The sequence below is a fragment of the Sylvia atricapilla genome, chromosome 5 (assembly GCF_009819655.1).
Source record: "Sylvia atricapilla isolate bSylAtr1 chromosome 5, bSylAtr1.pri, whole genome shotgun sequence".
Classification (NCBI taxonomy): Eukaryota; Metazoa; Chordata; class Aves; order Passeriformes; family Sylviidae; genus Sylvia; species Sylvia atricapilla.
Genome location: NC_089144.1, coordinates 15,912,398 through 15,933,926, shown reverse-complemented (window position 1 = coordinate 15,933,926; position 21,529 = coordinate 15,912,398). Strand labels below are relative to the sequence as shown.

The 21,529-nt window shown below is 38.5% G+C and overlaps 1 long non-coding RNA gene across 1 annotated transcript in view; it reads right to left on the bottom strand.

Annotated features, from left to right (window-relative positions):
• The window catches only part of LOC136361985 (uncharacterized), a 150,646-nt gene that overhangs the window by 78,394 nt on the left and 50,723 nt on the right, over positions 1-21,529 (bottom strand). The window lies entirely within an intron of this gene.

Below are 21,529 nucleotides of genomic sequence, written 5' to 3'. Positions count from 1 at the left end.
CAGCAGCATGAGGTCTACTTTTCCATCTACATAATATTTGGAGAAAGCTTATGGCAACATAACGTGTAAATGAGTATAAGCAGAGTGTGTTTGCTTTTCCTTCCTGCTTGTCTGTACAAAGATGATCTTGACAGTATCTGTTTTGTGTTGAATGCTGCACACCAGGGGTGCTTTACACTGATGTTTGCACTGCAGGTGACAGCTCCTATTTGCCTACTGGGAATAAAGCTTACAGTCTGCACCATCTGGGAACAAGAAAACAGCAAATCCAACCTCCCCTGGAGCAAAGCAGGCACATGAATTGGTACCATCAGCACACTGGATTTACCACGGGAAGCCAACTTTAAAACCTGTGTGAAAAATGCTGCTGGAGAGATGCAGTGAATCAATGTATTTGGGTAATTTAACCTTACCTCTTCCCTAGCTGGCACAGGAGTTTTCATTTTTTTTTTTCCTGGGCTGCTCTAAAGATTTCTCTGCCTTCCAGAGCAAGGTGTGGGTCAAGTCAATCCTCTGATTTTCTGTTTTCCCCAATCTACTGCTCATTTCTGTAATTCCATGTGCAGCCCTGGAAATCAGAGATAAGGGATTAGCAACACCGACAACAGAAAAAATATTAATTAGCTTCAATATTAATGACTATTTATTTATTTATTCTGTTGTGGGGTTTATTTGTTTGTTTGTTTTCCTCTCCAAAGCTCTGCTACCTTTCTGGTATTTACCCATTTCTTTCCTTTCCATGCCAGTGGTCAGGGACTGACAATATGCTCCGCTGATCAGAGCAAACAGTGTTTGAATTTTTACATGTTTCCAATTTGAAGCATTCCTAACTTTCACAGGGCAAGAATTATAAGGGTCCCTTTCAACTACCTGTAATTTATTACTGCTTTTGTGAAAGGATTAAATGCATTACCTACAAGCCCACTCTTGCATTTAGTATAGCCCCAAGCCTCTATCAATTGCAATGTGCATTTTTGCAAACATTCTTTTCATGCAATGTATCATAAAATCACAGAATATTTCAAGTGTGAAGGGACCCACAAGAATCATCAATCTGACTCCTAGCCCTGCACAGGACATCCCCAAGAGTCACACCATGTGCCTGAAAGCATTGTCCAGATGCTCCTTGAACTGTGCCAGGTTTGGTGCTGTGACCTCTTCCCTGGGGAGCTTGTTTCAGTGCCCAACCACCCTCTGGGTGAAGAACCTTTTCTGATATCCAACCTAAACCTTCCCTGACACAATACAAGGCAATTTACTGGGTCTTTGCAACAGCACTTAGATATTTCACCAGAATTCAATTTAACCATACACTTAGAGAATAAACAACAACCAGAATGCTGATATTTTTCACAGATACATTGAAATCTGGTGCAGCACGTGTTAGTTTCCAGTGAAAGCCCTTCTGAACCAAGGAAAAACATGCAGCGATCTGGTGTTAACATTATATATATTAAACCCTTTATCACAACAAATCATGTCATTACATAAGCACACATCACTAATTAAGTGTATTTTACTGATGGAGTAGATTTTTATTATTTTGGATAGATTTTTATCAAGATAATTTCTCTCACTCTTACATGGTAAAAGTTTTCTGTGTGGAGTCTGTGTTCTCTCAGTATCCACTCATCTGTACATAACTTTGTTAGCTAGATTAAAAGACAAAACAAAACCCACCAACAAAAAAAACCCCACAGCACACAAACAAATAACCCCCATAAAATTATAATCACATTTCTCTGATTTTTCTCAGTATTTCAGTCTGCTGACATTTTTTTTTTCCTCAGACAAGTCACTTTAGCAGTTTGGTTGTCATTCTCAGTCATATTTCTCATATTTCAACTTTCAATTACATTTCTGATTTTTTTCTGAACTATTTTTAGTTGTTTAAACTTTTGTCTTAGAGCAGAGACATTCTAACAAGATACAATAACCTCAGAGCAGTAAACATGACAAACAGAGAAGTAATGAAAGCTTCCCACTCACTTTCCTTAGTTTTCATTATATTTTTTGATAGGCATGAATCAGATGGAGATCATGATCTGCTGTATATCCACAGTGCCAGCTCTCCATTTTCATGGTCACTGCAGTCCAGGAAGTATTCAAATATTTTAAGTTTATTGCTTCCATTTTTATTGTTGGGTCTATAACACATTTTTATTGTTGGTAATATAGACCCTGTTAATCAGTTTTCTTCATTACCCTTCATTTTCATATGATTTACTGTGTGAAGGTATTTAGGGGTGGGATGTTTTCAAGACTGTTGATAAAAAAATTGGATGGTAATTTAGTCTGAACTATTAAAATAATATCTGGAAATGCATCCACATGATAAACCCTCACTGAGGAGTGTATGTGGAGATTTAACCACTAACAAGGTTTTAATCCTCATAATATGTCATGTGTTGATTTTATAATGTGCTCTTTTCATAGAATGTTTTGTGATAACAGTCAAATACTTTGTACAATGTATATTGCATCATTTACCTTTATCAGCAGGAATGTGTAATCTCACTGAAAGATACTTTGACAAGAATTGTTTTCATAAACCCACACTGACTGATTTTAATGACATTACCCTACTTTGGATTTTGAAGAGTAAAGCCCTGTATCAGCTATGCTATTATTTTGCCCTATGTCAATGTCAAATTGTCAGGAATATAATTACCAGATTGTCCCACTTACCCATTTAAAATATTGGCACAACATTAATATTTTCCACTTCTCTGGCATACTCCAGTATGCCAGGACTCATGCAATCAAAACACGGTTATTGCTGTTAAAAGAAAAACAAGCACAGATACCCAGTGATTTCCTCACTTTGGTACGCTAAAAGTCTGAAAATTTATTCTGACCTATCTACTAAATTAAACCTCCCAAAGTGCCTTCTGTCTGCAGGTATTCTCTGACTGGAAAGTGTAAATACTATTTTTACACTGATTTAAACAGTTATTAAATACATTTTTTAACTAAATATGTAGTTAATTCTATCAATTCGCACTGGACACAAGTAACCCAAGATACTGGTTTGACCACAAAAGTCAACACCACTTTTCTATGTCCAGAAAAAAAAAAGCTCAGGTATTCCTAAAAATATTCTTAACACACCAGTTGGATCTAAGATATATGTTAGATACAATCCTCACCACTCCCACCATTTTTTCAGCCAGATTATCTAAAACCATTGGAATGCACTATTCCCTTCTTTTCTATGAAAAACTTGTTACCTTTCACAGAAAACCTGTTTCCCTTACAGACCCATGATGCACTTTCAGTTCTCATCAAACAGCATGAAGCTGGAACATGATTATCCTGTGTAACTGGGAAAGCCTCACTGTTTTCCTTGAGGAAATGAGATAAATGAGATAAAAAAGCAAAAAAAAAAAAAAAAAAGATTTTAGACCTCATGTGGCACCAAGCACAAGACTTCAGCAGGCTGCCACTATGGCAATCCTCCAAGTAGAAATCCACTGTGTGGGCTGTCCCACCTGAGGTGATGCCCAGTGGTAGGAGGAATTACCTCACTCCAGTCAGCCTGTGTGATACCAGTGTGATGAACTGCACCCCAGAACACCTTGTGCTCTCTGCTCAGGTGAGCAGGAGCTTCTCTGTGGTGCACATGCAGCTTGCCCATGGCTAGAGTTAGTGTGGAGGATTCCAGCATGGGTGCCCTATTCCAGCATTGTCAGACACTTCTTGGATGAGCAGTACATGAAGCTCGTGATATTAAACAAGGATGGTGGCACTGTTACCACCAACTCTGTGTTTAGGGACAATGAGCCTATTCAGAACTTGCAAGGAATGCATTGGAGTATCTGTCCATAATAACTTCCCAAGTCAGACTACATTGAGGTTGTCTCTTTCTGTGGCTTCAGCAATGTTTTCTGAGAGGAAGAAGGAGCCACTCAAATGGACTCAGAAACTCCAGTGCTTACTTTAGAGTTACCTCCATTCATTCTTCTAAGATTTGCATCACTCTCTGAGGGCTCCTCATCTGCAGTACATAACAAGATCTTCTGGATGTTATGTTCATATTTAACAGCAGAGCAGTCAAAAATTAAATGCAGTTATGCACCAACAGGTGCAAACGACCTAATTTAGATTTCCCCCATATTCTTCAAAAGAGAAGAGAATAGCTTTGATGTATCCAACAACTTCTCAGAATAATTTTTTTTTCATTTAGGGATTTGCTGTTTTATTCAAAGGCCTTTAAAACCTCTAATGAACTTGAGGTGGCTTTATTCCCTTAAGTGATACTGTGAAAATTAAGGTTTGCAAATATTTCCAGCCCCCGTGTTTCTTAAATGACATCAGTCTTACTTTAAAGAGAAACAGGACTGCAAATGATCTCAAGTGTAAAATTAAATCAGTGATTAAACTTTTCAAGTGGGTCTTATTCATTCAAAAAATATTTGTACAGTCCCTATTCATGAGCTTGCTTTGTTATTGTTTAAGCTATCTAAAAATCATGTTTGATTCCTGGTATGTTTATTTAATATAACAGACATATTTCTAGCCTCACCTGCCTGCACAGGATTTTTCTTTCTATTCACTTCAGACCTGGCTGTGAAAAAAAAGTTAATGACTTGTCTGTCTTCATTCATTCGAGGAATTTCTGTTAGTCAGCTCTGCAGAGGAAGGAAGTGTTTTCTAGTAATTGAGGACTGGATCCAAATCCAACTAAAATGAAGAGTAAAGTTAGTTTAGGAATTTTTTGGTGGAATGTTTTCATCAGGAAATTCCAATTCATTAATGCTTTTCAAAGGACCATGCTGGTTTTGATAAAAACTTCATTAGGAAAATCTTCTCATATGCAGTGCACAGTTATTGGTCAAAAACAGAAACAGACATGCTTGGATCCAAGCTACCAAGATGCCAGTGGCAAGAGCCAACACTCTTTTGCAAGAACCAGATACAGATTCTTCTTTTGCAGTGGACAGGACAGATATTTAAGCTTGAATTTCTCTCATCCTTCAAGAAGGCACATGGGCCAGCAGCTCTTTGCTGCTCCTTACTTTCCTTCTAGTGTGAAGAGGATAACAGCCAACACCTCCAATCTGGTGAGAGAGAACCACAGTTTTTCCTTGCTCCAGAAGAAATGGTTCTTCCTCTGTCACTAGGAAGTTTTAGTTTTGGTATTTGTGTACAAATCCATGCTCTACCAGATCCAGGTCTAGGTTTTGTCTAAATCTAGAGCTGCTGTTGTGACTTTGCATATTTCTATTTGAAAATAATTTTAATTTCATCATTTTCAGCATATAGAATCACATCAAGAGGAAAGAGCTTGCTTAAAAAAAATCCCTCTAATGTGCTGTCTTTTGGTCTATCCATCAATAGCTCATCATTTTTACAGAGAGGTTTGAAGGTGAGATTTTAGAAAAATACCAAACAGAGGTTCACTGAGAGCAACTCAGCAATGGAGAAGCAATAGTTCATAGGAAGGAAATGGAAGAGAAGCGTCAAGTGTGGGAGGAAAAGAGTATAGAAAAGGAATATTCATATCAGAACTTATGGGTAAATGTGCTAACAGGAGCACTTACACAGTACAGGAAACAATTCTGAATATTACGAAATGTGCAGGGATTTTTCATGAAATAAAAATAGATTATTTCCCTGTGATTATCTCACATAAATTTTAATTTCTAAGTAAATTAGGTCATCAGGCAAGTCAATTTCTATTAAAGATTTCATGGTACCTTTCTTCTGTCCTTCTCTAGCAGCCTCTCACAAGATTATTGCCTTCACCCAGTAAATCTTCAGGCTTAGAAGGCATGTTTAAATATGTTTTTGACCACTTCACAAGTCTGCCTGTCAAAGGCTCCATTTTGCAGTTGACATCTGCCAGAAACTTCAGGGGTCCCCTATGACTGATTTTATAGAAGTGCAGATGAGGGGGATTTGCTCACAAAGGCTGGACACAAACCTTGGCATAACTCGGAGCTCATTGAGACACTGGGGCTTTGTTCAGATGTTAAGCCTTACCTCTTTAAAACAGGGCTGTTGACTTTTCCTTTTCTTACATACATCTTTTCTGAAGTTCCTTCAAAGCAGCACAGAGACAGGAATTTGTATTTCTCTTTTGTATTTGCTTCAAAGATCTCATTAACCTTACGAAGTTACAATGTTGAGTCTACAACATAATGGTGAGATGCCTTGTAATTCTGCCTTACAATTAAGCTTTCACTCAACAGATTCTCCCAAATCCCAAGGGCTGTGCCCAGAGAAATCTTAACAGTCAGGAGGGTGAAGCAGGTCTCTGTGTGACATTAAAGTGGAGTGAAGGAGCTTAACATAAAGCCAAGGTAAAACAAAGTAGGTAAGAGACTGGCAGCTGAGTGAAGGGCTGAACCACTGGTTTTGGGAACCCTTATGGTTTTCTTTGTTTTGAATCTCTGCTGATCAACATTTTTCTGGCTTCCCTCTTTTCTGCTGTCTGATAGGCGTCAGACAGTTTCAGATGAGCCAAGCCCACAATGTTTAGGTGAGGTTTAGATTCAATGTATTTATGCCAAATTTCATCAGTCCAGCACAACACCCTGCTGACCCCTCAGAAAACAAATCCAAAATGTGGGGAAAGTATTGTCTTAAACCTGCCAGTTCTTTCACACAGAAGTTAAAAATATGGTTTTCCTGTTAATTTACTGAGCTTGAACTTGCTTAAGACTGGATATTTTGTTTATTAAAAAATCCTTTCCTTAGGCCTCCAGGCATGCAACTTGCTGGGCTCAGAGCCCTTCAGAGCATTGCTCATCAGTCCTGTGCTTTTACAATGTTAACACTACCCTTTTCCCCTATCCCTGGCTCTCCTTTCTCTACAAATCCAACAGAAACTGATCATCTTCAATTTTAAGGTCTTCTAGAGATTTCTAGAATTATTTCTCTTTATTATCTAAATGGTAACTTTGGACCCATCCATTGTTGTTTCCTCATTGGTTACTTGTTTTCAACAAGGACCTTCGTGGTTCTTCTCAATTTCCATGAACCTCGACTGATGGCCAAGCTTGTTTCAAACACAAAGTTTTATGACATTAGAACAACCTATGGTCTGAGAACCAAATGTCCAGATCCCTTTCCTGCCACATGACAGAAGATTCAGCTATTGTGACAGCTGACTTCCAGAACAATTTGTTTGTCCTGCAGCACTTTCTTTATCTCAGAATGGATGACAAAAAGAGAAAATGTGTCAGGTTGGTGACTGAATCAATGGTTCAGGAGGCCCAGACAGATCCTGTAAGGTCTAGGTCAGGGACTGTCACTTTATTTTCTGCCTGTAGAGCACTTACGACAGTGGAGATTTTTTTTGTGATGGCAATGGAATATTATGGAAACAAAAACCATCATACTACAGAACCTTTTTATGTTACATTGTCCTCCCAAACTTTGTCCCAAAGCTCTCCAAAAGTAACACAAATTTTATTTATTTAATTTTTTTTTGCAGGGGTAATTGCCTATTAAACATGCACAAAGCTCTGTATAAATTACTGGGCCATTTAAGCTCAACTGTTTTTGATTTTTTAAAAATAAAACCTCGTTTTTAAGAACTTCAGGCTTCCATGTTATCCAATATTATCTGCTAAAAATTTAGGAGTTCTTTGTGTGCTTTTCATTAACACTCACACCATAGTAAATGGAGGGGGTTTCTCATCTCTGAACAGCAGTTATTGATATTTCAGCATTGGTGGGATAAATGTCTCTAAACATGCCAGTACTACTCTACTGACTTCTACCAATTACCTTGAACAAGATGTTGAGATGAAGCCTGGTAAAACAGTTCCTTATGTGACCAGTACTTTCATAGCAGGAGCATCCCAAGAACCAGAATTAAAGGGAGTTAGAGATGGTCCAAATTCTGTTGCCTGAGCAAGTCTGAGGTTCTTCAGTTTTATAGAAATAGTATCATTGTTAATCTACATTTTCATCTTCAGTGCAACTGGAAATACATATAAAACACTCACCAGTAACAAAAAAAACCCGATACATGTGAGCTTAATGCTTTTACATACTTGTCCTACTGTAAGGTGCAATATATATGCATATATAAATATATAAATGTCTGAGAAGACCACAGAAAGTTTGAAATAGTAGCTCTGACTAGACTGCTTAAACTATAGTATCATGCCAAATCCAACAGCCAAACATAAACTTAGAGTATCCCACCAAGGAAGAACCATTACGGTAAGAGTAATCATAGGCCCCTGGAATATCATGTTAATCTGTAAAAAACACGTGAAGATGAAATAATGCAATTTCCACTGATTTATAATTAAAACCACTGATGCAGTCACCCTATCCAGATTTTGAGAAACATGAGAGGAGTTTGCTGACTAAACCAAATCATTTTAATGCTTTAATTTATCATCTCACATCCAGATTTTGCTCTAGGGTTCCACATCAGGTAGTGTTGGGTTAATAGTGCTCTCTACACAGTTCTTATACCTGGCATAGGTAACAGGGAGCCTTTCCAAAAGATAATATGTCAAGACAAATTTGCCAGTTAAATTATCTGAAAAGGAAATGTACAGTCAGTAGCACTTGGCCTTTCTTATGCTAAATCCCTGACACAATCCCAAACACAATAAAACTGTCAGAATATTTCTTATACTCACTCCTAATAGGACATATATTAATTAAAACAAGCAATGTGTAATAGGATGCAGAACTTGCTCATGTATTGAATTTCAGAGATGAGAATTCCTCCAGATTTCTACTTTGCAGTCAAACATTGGGTTTCTAAGTCTTGATTTTAGTGGGGGTGTACATACAGACTGATGAATTCTCCCTGTACTCCAGAAAGGACTAACTGTACACTGAAGTCAGGTTCAGGTCTTCATTCCTCTTTAATTTTTTTCAAAACTCAGATAATCAACCACTCAGTTCAGTCTGGCTGGACTATGCCACTGAGCTTTCCCAGCTCTCCAGAAGGGCTTCCTCTGTGAACCATTTGGTTAATGGTCACAAACTCTCAATTCTGTTAGAAAAGGTAACTTGTATCATACAGGTACCCCTCCCAGATGAGTTCTTTAGATCATTGTAAGAATTAGAGAGGACTTTATAAATAAAATATTGGTATTGGATGATACTTAGGATACATTTTCCATCATCTAAAGAGAAGGGTAAGAAAGTGTTTGGCTCAACCTGGAATCTTCCCATCTCTTTGCTTTCCTTCTTCCTCTGAAAGAAGCTGTTGCCTCGGTCATCCACATGAGTAATCTCATTTTTACTACAGATGTGGAGTTCTTCCCCTTTGATTGCACAAGCCAGGAGGGCTGTAAGTTCAAGTGTTGGTTTCCTGAAGACCCTTTGTCCAATATATTTTGGCTTGGAGTGCAAAACTGTGAAATTCAGAAAGCTAATTGTTTCCTTTTGTCCTGTTTTTGTGTCTCCCTCAGCGAAACAGACCTTAAGTTACAGTCACAATTTCTCTTTTAATATAGACTGATTCACAGTGCTTAATATTTGTCATTATTAGTCATGATACATTCAAGCTGTTTGCTATCTGAATGTTATTGAACAAAAAAAGGTATCTAATGGTAGAAGAACTTTCTTTCTTCATGTATAGTATCCTTAGTGCTGAAATTCCTAAATCAAATTATGTTTAGCTCCATAATAAAAGTGTCTCCATTTTTTTCTGTTGGTCAAATGCAGATGGTTAATTTTTATTTTTTTTTTTTTAATTTGAACCATAATGTTTCACCACACATTCAACTCAATGATCAAGCAGATAATTATCTTTACTGAAGTTTATTCATTACCAGGGGTGTTTCAAGTAACTGGATTCTATTAAATCCTGAAAGAAAAACCTCAGGAGAGTTAATGACCTCAGTAGAGTGAAGAGGCATTTAAGATTTTTTTTCTCCCCCCCCAGTAAATATATCCACAGACTTAGGCAGTCCAAATTCATACAGGCTATTGCCACAGTAGGCAAAGAAAGATCTAAATACAAGTCTATTTCCCCACAGAAGTCTAAACCAGTTACTATTTTTCGCACTTGTATTTCTAAATATCTTTTAAACCAAGGACAAAACTGTTCTAGCTGAGATTAAATACAGTGGGAACATTTCACATTTTAACATCTCTTCTTACACTCATCATCCAGGGTAGAAGAAAACCTATTTTTTTTTCCCTCGAATTTTCACAAAGCCTCAGTGAACATAAGTGAGATTTAGGATGGCTTTATTTTTGATGTGGAGCTTGTATAAAAAAGACAGCACCAGAGGTATATAAAATGAAATATATTATGCTGTCTAATCCATTGCTTTTCCCTGTTTTACCTGCATTGTCCCTGTTTCTCTTGCTCTTTGGTGTTACAGTAAGGTTAGATTCAAAAGGAGCTTGGATTTGCTCTCAGAATGGAATCCAGATTGCTGTGTTAGATGCCAAGGTTTTCTTTGCAACAGTAAGAATAAAGAAAAAGATTATGCTAAGCTTCAGAAAAGCAACCCAGCCAGTCCCCTGAGCAAACCTAGTTGATTGGGAGATCTAGGCAACAGGAAACATATTAGAAATACAAGCAGTATGTTGTCTGAAATATTACCTCTCTCTGGAGCTTAAGTGCATTACTCCCAAGTTTTGTGGTTGCATATTTAGTAGTAAGCAAAATAAGCCACCAACCATTCAATGATCCTAGGATTAGCTGGCATATGACATTTCAGCTAAACCCTCGTCCCCACCACAAAAGAGTAGCCACAACAATATGATCTATTTGCCTGTGCTGACTCCTGAGTCAGATCTGGGCATTGCTTTCAACACTGTTCCTTGGCCTAGGCACAGAGTTCTGCTGCTCCAGCCGGGGTTTTGGCTGTGTAAGTTATTGTGTGACAGCTCATGGGCACAGGTTTTTTTTTGAGTTTTTTTAAACTTGTGAGGTATCTTCATCTCTTCAGAATAAAGGAAGCACAAACCCTGTGTCTTCTCTCTCAAATAATGTCTCTAATTGCTGTGCTTCTTTTTAAGATGTGCTACTTTTTAAGGGGAGTGAGACCTCAGTTTGTCTTACATCCTCTTTTTGAACTCTAGATCTCTGGAGTGTGATTATTAAACTTTGTGCTCTATAGTCCCTGTATTGTACACACATGATAAGACAAGTCAGAACATGTTCTCTGCTTTTCTGTGATAAGACCTTTGACAATACCAGCTGAAATCAGCCTGTTTTTTCACAGGCTGAGCTGCAGCATTCTCATTCAAAGCCTAAAGTAATTGATCATCCCTCTTCCCTTCTATCTGAACTTTGTCTGAGACAAATCCAAATAAGTATCTCACGTGTTTAACTTTCTGGTTTTTCTAGGAAATTTCTATCACAGTTATTTGCTCTCTCTTGTCCTTCGACTGTATGATTGCTTTGACACTGATGTTCAAAGAGGGAGGTTAAACAAACATTAATTACTGCTGTTATTACCATCCCTCAAGGTACCAATATAGAATATTTAGCATTTAAATGTAACATTTGATTTAAGTAGGAAAAAGGTGAGCAAGTGCAGGATGATAACTGTGAATCGAGTAATCCCACATGAGGCTGGAAAAGGCCACAGATCACCTGTACCTTGCTGCTTTGTCTCTATTGGCAATCCTAGATTTCGAGACTGGAATATTTTGTTATGAGCTTAAAAATTAAAGGGATGAAGTATATGAAATTTCAGTATATGAAATTCTGAGACTATACAACCATTATCTAATTCTGCATAAGTTGCAGAAACATGACCATCAAGGAGTTCACTTGATCAGAGATTCACTAGAGCAATTAAACAGCAATGCAGGACTCTTGGCAAACTGTTTCTTGTATCAGCATCCACAGTTGTGACAACCCAGTTCCCAATATACATATGGAGGATATTTCCCCAGTGACTGCATAACATCAAATATCTGGGCAAGGAGATAAAATAACCAAAGTTATACAAAATCATGAATAGTATGGAGAGGGAAATGATGGCTGAAGAGGGCTGTTTTCCAGCACAAAAAAGAGGGTACAACACATGAAGTTAAGAGAAACAAAAGGAGATGGTTTCCTGGCAGTGGGTAGCAGTTCAGCAAAATTCCTTGCCAAAAGATCTTGTGTATACAAGAAGTTTATGTGGATTCAAAAAAAAATTAGTCATATACTTAGAAGAGGCATCTGTTGGGGGTTACCAAAGAGAAAAATCACACCAGGCTTAGGAATGCTAATACTGAAAAGAGCTGGAAGATTAAAAAAGATGATGGGGGAGGATCCCCTGTTTTTGGCTGCCTGCTTCCCCTTCCCTGGCATCTGCTTTCATACTCTAGGCCTTGGGTTTGGCTCTTTAGAAGTGCACCAGCCCACTGGTGATGAAACAAAATATCTTCTCCAACCTGCTCCATTCTGAGAGCTTCAGAGACATTCAAGTAAGGGAGTAGCCTTCTCTGCAGATGCTGAATATGGCACACTGCAGCTGGGAGGCCTTGGGACCACCCAGAGCCCTTGATCCCTGCTGCATGAGATGCACAGAGGGTTAGTCTGGGTGCTGCAGTTAGGAGATGGCCTGGAACTGCTGGGTTTCCTCTTTTTCTGAGGCAGGATACAGGAGAAATTTGTACAGGGAGAGATGAAGGGAAAGTGATCTGCCACCAGCATACCCCATCCATATAGCAGCAGGGTGTGGGACTCACTCTCCTTATTGAACACTCATGCAGCTTAATTCATTTTCATGCCAGTTATATTATTCTCCTACTTGAAACTCATCAGAATGTAGTCCAGGGCTTACTCAGCAGGCAAACAAAGTCTGTACAAATTGTGTACACAGTTCACTACTGTTTATGGTAGTGAAGGTGTTGTTATAACCTCCAACACAGCCTGTGCTGAGCATTTCTAGAACACATCAGAGGAGGGATGGCTCCTGCACACCCAGGCCAGCCAATAACTGTTCACATGAAGAGAAGAACAATATCTCAGTCATGTCTTGTAAACTTGTTGCTGATGTAGGAAATATAAGCAAGGATCAGCTTCCAATATATCGACTATGCCAAGCCTAGATCTGCAGTTCTAGCTGCTGAAAGCAGGGAGGGGATACAGTTCTGTAAGGGCTGGATATGACATAACCATAACCCCTTGCTTTACATCCTGCTCTTGGCCCCTCAGACTCCTGAAGCACACTGCTGGAAATGGGAAAATCAGAGATGGACCTCCCATTTGAACTAGTGCAGCTGTACATGTGTTTTTTGATAGAACTTGGCATAGATACTGAAATTTAGCCTCCCTATTCCCAGTCCTTTTCTCCAAGGCTAGAGACATCTTTGCACTTTCCCTCCTTTTCTCTGATTCTAAACTGAATGGCTCAGATGAGGGAGGCAAAGCAATGCTTGTTTCATGCACCCAGAGTATTATTTGCATGCAAGGTCCAAGCTGCTCAGTGGTGTCAGGGATAAAACACTTTCAGGCAGAAGCTTCAATGCTTCTGAAATTTTAATCTTTTAAATTTAATTGCTGAACATCTTCTGGCATCTTCAGAAAGAGGTGGTAACTGCACAGGAGTTTTCAGAAAATTATTTTAGCCCCGTGGTTTTCCATTGCAGCAGATGAGAGCATTCAGGGCTGTGCTTGACCCTCAGGATGACCTATCCCTCTGTACTGCAGGAAATCCCTTGACAAGCTGTACCAGCAAGGGCTGGGAATGACCACGGCAGCCAAAAGGGAGGAGAGCTATAGAAAGGTGAGGCAGGGAGCACACTGCAACAGCCTGAAGGGTCGCTGAACATGAAGTGTGCTTTATGTCACTGTGTCAAAATTATCTCCCCACGGGATGGCTGTCTCCTGACATAGAGATATTATTGCTGTGGAGGGGACAGCCTACTCTAAATCCTCAAGTGGGGGAGGTTGAAAGAGAATAGATCATATTGTAAGACTGAGGTTAATATAAAATAGATCATATTGAAAGACTTCCTGTCCCAAGGGCAGCTTTGCATATATCTGGAGAATAAAAACTTGTAAAATAATTTTTTCAAAGGTTTCTCCTCATCTATCCAGCAGACTGGAGATATATATTTGCCTTGAGCTACAGCTTCCCTGATTGTTCTGTGAATTGCATTTAAATGTACTTTTCTAACATACCAATTTTTGTAAGGATGAAGGCCCACCCTCATCAGACCCTCACTCTGGTAGGACAGAATTCTTTTAAATAATTTGCAGTCTTTGGCATTGACTCAAAAAAGAATAAGTACACAAGAAAGGAGCCTCAATCTCTGCTATCATAGCAGCTCTGATATGTATATACTGCTCCTCTTGTCTTGGAAAGCTATAGGAATTTTCCAGTCTTTTATAAGAGCAACAGAATTCAGAATACAATATATGTATCTCAGTGTAGATATTTAGACTGCTGGGCTCATGTTTTTCTATATTTTATAGTTTAGTTATTTATAAGCAATGCTGAGACATAATGTAACAAATCTCTGATGTTTATGCTAACACTGTTACCTAGAACATAGTGAAATTGAAATTGCATTCACTGGGATGAGCAGGGTTCAATGATATCAATAAAGATCTAGTACAGTTTGTATTTTTCAAGTAATTGTGTTATACACATAGAGATTTTCTTTTTATTTTGGTCATCAGTTCTTCTTGCATTATATACAGTTGCTTAATTAGGTCAAGAGCATAGGTAGTGGATGACAATTTAAGAATATTTTCCTGATAAGCAGTTGGAACAAAATTCTGGAAAATCTGCTAGGATTATAGCATTTAAATCTCTTGTGATGGTTTAGAGTAACTGTAACTTTATTCTTACTGATGGACAAAGTTTTGAAGCCAACATCTATACTTGATAAACTACAAAAATCTTAAGGTCATTATTTACTTTATAGGATTGTATGTGATGTACAGAAAAGGTTAAATGTTGCTTGTACCTGTTTAAAAGCTATGAGGACATTTATAGTGCCAAAAAAGACTTTTTTTTTTTTTTTTTTTTTTAAGTTATAAACACAACCAAATGGAAGCAAAATAATTGCAGCCTACAGAAAAAAAAATAATAATAAAAAAAATTCTAAAGAAATTAGTCCTGATTAAGCAATCAGAGATCTATTATGGCCTGACCAAACAGGGAGAGGAAAAGCAGCTCTAGAGGTCATATAAGTCCAAGTTCTCCACTGGTAGCAAAAAATACATAGCATTTAGCAAAGTCTGTGGTGCTCTAGATGATACTCCAGCAAATAATTTTTATTTGCATATCTGCAAAAGTCATCAGCAGCAGAACAACATCAGGCAGCCTGGAGGAGATTTACAGTCATGGCTTCACTTGGTAAGGAGCAGGGCTGCTGATGCATCCTGACTGGGCTGTAGAGGTGCAGCTTTGTGCTCCCTCAAGTCACAGCAGGTTTGTCCATGTGCAGGCACTGTGAAATGGAGAGAAATGCCATTTTCTGATTTATTAAACTCACAGCTCATAGTCAGGATGGACTTTTCATGACAGTTACATGTGACTTACGAGCTTAGGCTAATCCAAATAGTTTGTGAATTTTGTAACAATGTGGACCGTGGTTTAAAATTAAAGATAATTTTTGGCTGACTTAGGTCCTTAACATTACTAAGGAAAAAGTCTTGTTGTCCCCCTGTTTTTCACAGTGTATATCAGAATATCTATCTACTAGGAGGCAGTATCCTCAGTAATCTCAAGTGGTTTGTCCCCAATTAATTCATTTTCTCTAAGCTAACTTCACACCAGTTGAGAAGTTGATCCTTGATTTTGCTCAAGAAGGACATAAACCAGACATGAACTAACAGTTCAAGGGAGTCCTTTAGACTGACATTTAAATAATGCATAATCAGAGAAAGAAAAACTTGTTCCAAATACTGCCTTCCTTCTACTCCATACTTATAAGCATCCCTGTGATGTTTAAATATACGTTGATTTTATTAATTTGTGAGTAAAGACAGTCTCTTCCCAGACTTTTCATTAATGTTGATCCTTACAGTGTTCCCACATCAACAGCTCCTTATCAGAGTTTTATAGTACCCATGTCCCACTTTTGTTCAATATTTATTCTTTGAGATTATCTTTTTGCTCAGAGTGCCTCTGTTCCTGGTTTATGACTTGTTTACAAGGATCTCCTTAGTTACACACATGTTGATGTAAGCTTTTGGATGAACTTTTCAGGCAATCCTCTTGAGGCTAGAATTCACCCCACCTTTTTGCTGAATGGTGTCCTCCTTTGCAATCACTGCCAACTCCTCACATGTTTTAAACTTGTCATGGGCTGTGTTACAGCCGCTAAGAAGTCAGTCCCAGAAATGATTCCATCACTTGTGATGTAACCTACTGCTCTTGTATAAAAATGGTAATCATATCATTGCTGCTGAAAGAAGCAGTAAAGTTAGAGCAGCATGCAACACTAAATTATTAAAAGTAGCCTAATCATGACTTCAGATTGGGTAAGGATTGTGTGTTGTACTGCTTTGTGATAAAATGGAAGAGGGAATCAGAAATCACTTTTATAAGCTGCAGACACAGGGTTTTCACTCTGTGATAAGCAAGGGAATTTTTTTGCTTTGGCTGCACCCACTAAACAAACATTTCATTGAATCACAAGTTGTCCCTACATTTTAGTTGGGAAGACATGAAAACCAGGATGACATCTTATTGCTGAGGCACTGAAGCACTGAGAACTATAATGGATTTCTGAGAACACAATAACCTGCAGAGAAATGCACAGATTTGCCTTGGATTCAGAATTTCTTTGATTTTACTTTGTGTACCTGGGTGTACAACCCTTGAAAGGCCCTGAGGTAACCTTCTTGATTTCCAAATGCCTCTCCAGGAGTACAGAATCCTATGTTATGTCCATTCTGTGAAGTCTCAGACAACTGAAACAGAACCTTTGGTCTTCACAGTGTGGTGTAAAACACATAACAGTCCAGGGTCAGGAGTAAATAAAACATTACACCTGGAGTATTCTAAATTTAGACTCTCAATACCACTCTGACCCAGAACAGACAATACCAAGGTGATCTGTCATTATCAACAGCTCTCCCATGCTTTCTCTTAGCTGTACAGATGGAAACCAGAGGATACTGAAGTTGAATGCTGAAAGCTCTACTGGCAAAGCTTTTAGACTCAGAATTTGACAGATCTTTTGTTTTTAAAACCTATTTGCAAAGTCCAAGGATTTTTTAAAAGGTTTATTTTCCCCTCAAGGAGTCTAAGCAATTGGTGCCAACAGGCCAGCTGTCAAGTCCCAGTATTATATATCTGTGTAGAGGGAAGCTGAATTAATGGAAAAATGAATAAGAAAGCATTTCATTGTTGAGATTTCTGAAAAGTTTGTGTTTATAATAAAGGCGCAGGGAAAAATCATTGGATATTATTCATATCTGGATCTGGTTTCTCAAATCTGACTTAACTGGACCAATTCAAGGACATGCCACAAAGCTATAGCTTTGTGAAAAAGGAGATTATTAACTCTTGTGGACTCTAGAAATAGGTAATGAATTGACTGTATGCCATTGACAATCTTTAATAATAAAAAACCCAATAAAACTATTTTAAAATCAAGATGAATACATAGGATCCATTAATATGGATCTCATTAACCCCATATAAAAAGAGCAAATGGGATTTTGAATGGTAATGATTCACTGGACAATAGGGAATTTGAATGAGATGGATTATATGGACCAACAATCTAGAACATCTGCTAATTTACCAGTCTTAAAATAAACTTATGACAACAGCAGCATGTGCAGCCAAATCTGCCAAGTATCAGTTATTTATGAAGTGTAGTTGAAGATTTTGTATAACTGCTTTACAAGAAACAGTATTTTTTCCAAAATTATATCTGATTGAAGGATCAGACAATATCCCCTAATACTCCAGGCCTTCACTCAAACTTAGCATGGTGACAATTGGATGATCAGTTGTGAAGTTACAATCATTTTTCAATCATTTTTTCTAAAGTAAAACTTTATTTTCCCCCAGTGTACTCTACAACCTCCTCCTCTGTGAGGCAGAACATTAAGATTTTTCTTGGTGTGCTGTCCTCAGCAACTTCCAAAGGACTGGCTCTCACCTGCCCCTGGCACCTAAACATTAAAAAAAGCCCCAAACCCCAAAACTTTTTTTTTGAGGATGGTTGAACACCCAAACAAAATGATCAAAGAATCTGTGGAGTCTCCATCCTTGAAGATACTCACCCCCATCCTGGACAAGCCTGAGCAACCAGCTTTGAGCAGGCAAGAGGCTCTCCAGAGCTCCCATCCAATCTCAGCCAGTTCTGTAATCCTTTTATTTTCACTAGCAACAGATACGTGTTATCCTCCAAAGGCTGAAAGGGAAAAAACATTTGCTTTTTTGCTCCAATATGACAGCAAAATGTTTTTCTAGGGATAAACCAGTTGTGATAAACCAGTGAATCTAGAGATTCACCAGTTAACACAGGAATGCCAGATTTTCCAAAATAGGGCCTGCAGAAAATGTAGCTACATTTTCAAAAGTGCTGAACTGGTTTCCCTAAAAGGCTATGAAAATCAGGCCAGTATTGGTTTTGTAGCCAGGAATCCCAGGTGTATCAGGTGGTTCCTTCACTGTTGAACTCATGCAATTTTACACAAACAGCTTTACTGGTCCTGTTTCCCTGATAGCCTGAGACTCAGGCAATCATCTGCATCACTGAAGTGAAACACTTTCTCAGCTTTCTTCAGGCAAAAAGCAAATGGGAAAAAATTAATCAGGCTTTGAAGGCAGAAGAAGAAAAAAGGGGTCTGGATAAAGAATTAACATTCTCAAGTGGAATTTGAACTCTGAAAAACATGTTTGTTAACTAGGGCCAGGTGATAAAATCCTTACTGGCTCTTCTTCTTTCCAAGGTGTCTTTGTTATATTGCTATAAATTTAAAATGCATTCTCCTATTTGTGTTTTTTTTTTTTTTTTTTCTTTTTGGCAGAAGTGAGCAGTATTGTTCATTAATTGTGACCCAGAAAAATGGAAGGTCCTACAAATGCATTTTCAGAGATGAGCCATTGGTGTTAGGATCCTGATCAAACTCTCTTTTTACCATCACTTTCTTTTGGAAAAAAATACAAATACCAGAAAGATATCAATCAGTGTTTATGCCATACCTTAATGGTGAGAACACTGTCTGTAGCATTTGCAGAGCTGAGTTTCATTTCCTGTTCAGTCTGAAAGGGTCCAAATACAGAAATTCTCCATCCTAGGGAAGTTCCTTAACTCTGGGGCTGAGCTGGGAACAGTCAGACACATTTGCATCCCTCCTTTTAGTAGTATGCTATTAAGCAAAGGCATGAAAGATTTATGAGCTCAGCAAGCAAAACACTAAAAGAAGTTTAGTCTTTCAGCTGAAAATGAAGAATTTTATTTTGTTTCCTGCCTTGGTCCCTGTTTAAACATTTTTCATTAAGCATTTGTTAAATGGAATACAGAAACAGGAGCCCAAAGCATCCTGATGTTTTCCATTCAGCAGGGACGGATCCTTCTTTTAAAGCACTGAGGAGGAGGAGGAAGCTACCATGATTCTGAGGGTTATTTTGCTTCCTAGCAAGCATGAAACCTGGGTTCCAGGTCTGTTTTAACATCAGGGATTCAAAATTCCTGTCCAGAAGACTGCCCTACTCACAAAGACATATTAGGTGTTTCAGGGGGAATAAGCATTGTTTTCCAGTTGGCCCAGAGTGCAATTCACAGGCCAAAACCAAGCACGAACAAAATGGAAGTTACTTCGTATTACAAACTGGGGGCACAGAGAAAACCTAGTTTCTAATCTTTTTTTTCCCCCACCTATTCCAATGATACTGTTTAATGTAAACTGCATAAACAGCTAACAGAGCAGGAAATTGAACTCAGATGTAAGTAGAAATCATCTGAGGTGAAAGAAACTGTGAAACCAGAAGGTCCTTTCTTTTGTTGGAGAGCTGCATGAATGTTCATCTGTTACGAAAATGCTGGCATAAAGCTGGCATGGTGCAATTTAAAAGAGGTGGGCCTGAGTTTTTATTTACCCCAAAAAATTTTCACGGAGCTGAGATTTGAAGTGAACTCAAGCAGACCACAGGCTGGATGGTGGCAGGTCCGCACTTGTGATTGATGCTTTTGATAGGTTACTCCTGGGTGACTTTCCATTTCTTGTGTTGGCTAGGATTTGCTGTAATGAGACACCTCATTCTCCCACCCAGCTCAAGGCACTGTGGTTTAGGTCCTTGAGGGACACACCCAGCAGTGACAGACAACATCGTGCCCAAATTTCAGGTGTCCCCTCTCTTCACCAGCCCAGGCTCCAAACTGCATTTGTTTTCTTGCGTAGAGGATGGCTCTAATCATACTTATTTGTGTATTTTTCTTGCATATACGCAATTCTTTGAAGATTTCTGAATGTTGACATACAGCAAACCCATTTTTTAATCTCATAGTAAATCTCCTGGTCCTCATTAAAATGAATAACATACGTTTATATGGGTATAATTCATTTTGCATTAAATAATACAACCTCAGCAAGAGCTACAGCTGTAATACATCTTACAAGGTAAAGATCAACAAAATGAATCTTATGTGTTGTACCATTAGCAAATCACTGATTCTTTCTCCAGGTGGAGGCAGGCATCTCAAGAGGGGAAAAATATTTCCAGAATGACAATAAATTAGTCCAACAGTAAACATGCAATAATGAATTCCTGGATTGGAAGAGCATGGCTATTCTGCTGCAAGAATTAGCCAAGTTAGTTAGGAAAATTAGTTGAATGCAGTCAGAAAATATCCCAAATGGCACCAGAATCTAATAAATGCAAACACAGCTCTCAATCATTTTTTCATTGCTCTGTGTATGAAATAGAAAAGGATTTAAAAGGAAATTGATGTCAACAGAAGTGAGGGTGCTTTGGAAGTACAGCTCCTCATGAACCTGACTGCACTCTCATGGCTCCCAGATGGTTATCTCCTCACCCAGCTCAAACCAGCCCATCTAAGGCATGTCCATGTATCACATGTAGTAATTAAAGCAAGCACAGCTTAGGGGAGATAAACTGAAAAACCCTGACAGCTCCTCAGCTGGTTTAAATCAGTACTGATCCACTGATGTCAACAGGCTTTTGCCAATTTACACAAGCTGAGAATCATGTCCCGTGCGTCCGCATTTCATCCAAGCCCAGTTTGGACTCACTGCAGCTAAAGTGTGAGATGGAGAAGATGTTTCTAAAAAGTCACTCTATTCCCTTCATCCTAGACCATCTTGGTTTCAAAGTGGCTCCTTGCCTGATTTAGGGGGCAGCCCTGGCTGCTTGGGTACTCTTCTGGCTCTGCAGTGCCACAGCTTTCAAGTCAGTAGCACAGCAAGAGCATCACAGGGAAGAGACAGAGTGAGGAGGTGGAAAAGATGAAAAGAAATGAAAGTATAATCAAGCAGTTATAGAAATAAAACAAGCTTTGCCACTAAGTTTCCTGGACAAATCTGGTTGGCTTTAAACTATCACCCCATATTTTTCCAAGTCACTGACTAACTTCTGAGTGTTTGACGTCCCGTCTGAGTCACCACAGGATTCTGTGCTCAGCTGTTCATCCATTCATTCTCCTGATCTACTGC